This window comes from Curcuma longa, chromosome 14 (assembly GCF_044706935.1).
Source record: "Curcuma longa cultivar G26 ecotype Majalengka, Jawa Barat chromosome 14, ITB_CL_G26_1.1, whole genome shotgun sequence".
Taxonomy (NCBI): domain Eukaryota; kingdom Viridiplantae; phylum Streptophyta; class Magnoliopsida; order Zingiberales; family Zingiberaceae; genus Curcuma; species Curcuma longa.
This window is the reverse complement of record NC_133874.1, coordinates 9,755,940-9,759,119: the sequence shown is the minus strand read 5'-3', so window position 1 is coordinate 9,759,119 and position 3,180 is coordinate 9,755,940. Positions and strand designations below refer to the sequence as shown.

At 39.8% G+C, this 3,180-nt stretch overlaps 1 pseudogene; it reads right to left on the bottom strand.

Moving 5' to 3' along the window:
• Positions 1-375: 375 nt before the first annotated feature.
• On the bottom strand, positions 376-2,560 carry LOC141844870 (uncharacterized; annotated as a pseudogene).
• Between the last annotated feature and the right edge of the window lie 620 nt (positions 2,561-3,180).

The window sequence follows — 3,180 nt, the reverse complement described above, 5'->3', positions numbered from 1 at the left end:
AGTCAATATAAGATCTACTCTTCATTAAATATTAAATATATAGTCAACTCTAATCTAGTAGACATATCAATGTTATTTAAACTCTCAATTCAATTACATTGCTCAAGTATCAAAGCACATTAATCTAATTGCACCAATAATTAATTTATTCTTTAAAACGCAAAAACATCTTTAACTCAGAAAAAAATGGATAGAGAAGAAGCATCTATTTAGAGAGTACAGAAAATGGCATTACCTTCAGTATTTGAAGATTAAGCCAATCAAACATGATAAAATATTACTCTAATGGAACTTCAACTTTTGAAATCCAAATGAGTGTGTGAATGGCAACAGCAGTTAACATCTGTTCAGAAAAACAATGGAAGTACGCTCGATTTTTTAAAGACTACAGTCAGAATTTTCTTTCGAAGTGAACTGAAATAACAAAAATAGAAGCCAACAATCGTCACTAAATTGAAGATAGCGACTGGTTGAGATCCTGCAAAGCAGCTGGAAAGTTGCTTATATCGAAGGGCAAACTTTGTGGAAGAAGAAATGATTCACAAATCATTACAGTTATTTCTCAATCTGCGACATGAAAATGGTTCTTGAAGGCAAAGAATCAATGCAGATCGTTCCAGTCACTGATAAATTACTGAATAGGCAATTGCAATTCGGAATGAACCTTTTTCATGCTTCCCAAACTTGCTTTTGATTCACTATCTCTAAAAGCTTTCAACATTTCAGAAACCCTTGATGCTAGACAAACTTGCTCCAACTTATTTTGCAAAGCTTGTTGTCTACTTGACTCTTTCGTGGAATTTGGTAGAGTAAGAGGAAGAACAATTCTTGAATCCTCAGTGTGTTGTTCCTCTGGAACCTGTACTGATGTGCATCTCTCCCCAGATTGGTCCACAATACCAATATTGTGACTTTGTCTTCCTTGGTCAAGATTATTATCGGAATGCTGAACACTTGTCGGTAGGTGCCAGTTTTTACATTTCATGCTACCATGTTTTTGGCTAGGCAAATCAAGTTTATCACCAGAAGCATGGTGCCAGCAGTAGCTATCGTTATTGTTGTCGTCCAAATTCAGTTCAATCAAATGCAAATCACTATCTTCTGACTCAGTCTCAACATTCTCTTCATAATTTTCTCTATCTGGCTCTTTATTGCTCATAATTAGCTTACCAAAGCTACTTCTTTTGTCCACGCCACAACTACCATCCCATGGCAGATTTTCTGCGCTTTTGTTCTTTTAGCAACTAGAAATTCCTCGAGCTGGCACCTCAATTGGTCAACGGCTGCATTCTTCTCTTCATATTGATATTTGGCTTCAGAGAACTTCATCTGAACTCTTTCCTCACGCAATTCATCTGCAAGCTGAAGCATTTGTCTCTCCCTCTCCAGCTCTTCTCGTGCTTCTACAGATTCTCTCTTCAGTTCTTCTACTTCAGCCTTGTCATCACCAATTTCTTTAATCAACTGACCACAGACCTGTTCAATCATTTCCCTCGTCTTCCTCTCACTTTCAAGCTCTTCACATGCTTTTACCAGTGAAGATTTAACTTTGTTTAGTTCAACTCTGAGCTTTTCATTCTTACGCTCAGCTCTTCTTCTTAATTTTCCTTCAGTCTCAAGCCCCTCAAAAGCAAGTCTTATTCCTTCTTGTTTCTTTCTCTTTCTTGTTTCATCTTCTCCCATGAACTGGTTCAAAAGATGGATATATTTACTAACCTCGGATTCTTTCTCATGGATGAGCTGATCAGCTGACACAAGTGCCTGATTTAGTTGACAGTAAACAACTCTAGCAAGAAAGATTGCAGAATCTGGCTGCTTATGCAATCGACAAATCTGGATGAATATTTTCATGAGATTTTTTGTAGCAATCAAACTACTCCGCAATTGATTTGGATGCTTCTTGCCTCCTACAAGCGAGCCTATTGAAGCCAGACCCTAAACCAAGTGAAAGAGAGATTTAAAATGAATTCCGTAGTTTTACGCGGTTTCGGTTAACTTCTTCGGATGATAAAACTATTTTCTTCGCGAGAGAAAGACATCCAGAAGAGTTTCTCACCTCCTTTAAACCGGCTTTACACAACATTTCAGCAGGTACACTATTGTTCTTCTTGATTCCATATCTTTGATCAATTGGTAGAAACAACTACAAGATAACAAGATATTAAGCTTCTTGGAAGCTAACACAGAAAGTAAAAAAAAAAAAAAAAAGTAGATAACTTACTTCTGATTGTGGGCGATTTGCCTGATTGCTTACATGCTGATGCAAAGAAACATCACCGACGCACCTTGAATTGTTGAATTTTGCTTGTGAAGCGTTGATCTGTGAACAAAGAGCATTGGCTAGCTTCCTTGCAGATACTGGAACTAGGGTTTGTTCATGAGAGCCGACCACGCATTGTGGTGATCCAACATGACCTCTCCTCTTCTTGGAGATCAAGACTTTTCTCTTCAAACAGAGGTTCTTTGAGAAAGAACTTGATGAAGACGATGAGGCGAGTAGCTCTCGGGCATTGCCATGTCCATCAGCAAGAATGTTATCAGCCGAATTATGCCTCGGCATTCCGCAACACACCACTCTCAAGGATTCAGGAAGAGATGAAGGGACGAGGAGGAATCAAAACCAAACTTCGAACGGAGACGCTTCCATTCCCCGTAAAGAGCCCGGCGAGTGATTAAAGTATTCCCATCTTTCCCTCCGGTTCCTTCCTTTCGGGAGAGGAGATGATGATGGCGGAAGGTGCGGCGACGCTTTTGAAAACGATTCCCAGTCTGAAAGGAAAAGAAATGAACAATTGAAAGGAAAGATTAGCAGAACAAATCTCTCCAGAACAGAAACTTGATTCCCTTCCAAATTGAACAAGCAGGTTAATGAATCTTCTGCTAATCTTACTTAGAACACTCGATGTCAAAAAGAAGATGACAAAGTGAAATACGAAGAAATACTCCAGAAAAGCATGTCCTTTAGATCCAAAGCATTCCGTTCTCGGCGATCGGACTCGTTCTCATCCGACAAAATCCCACCTTGGATCATTCGCCGATCACCGAATGGAGCGCTAGAGGAAGCAGGTCGGCGTCATTTCTCGTTGTCGATAGGGATGCGGAATCAAGGCGAACGCATGGGGAGGCGCACCAGGGAAGCAATCCCATGCTCCTTGTCTACTGATTGTTAGCTTCCGCGAC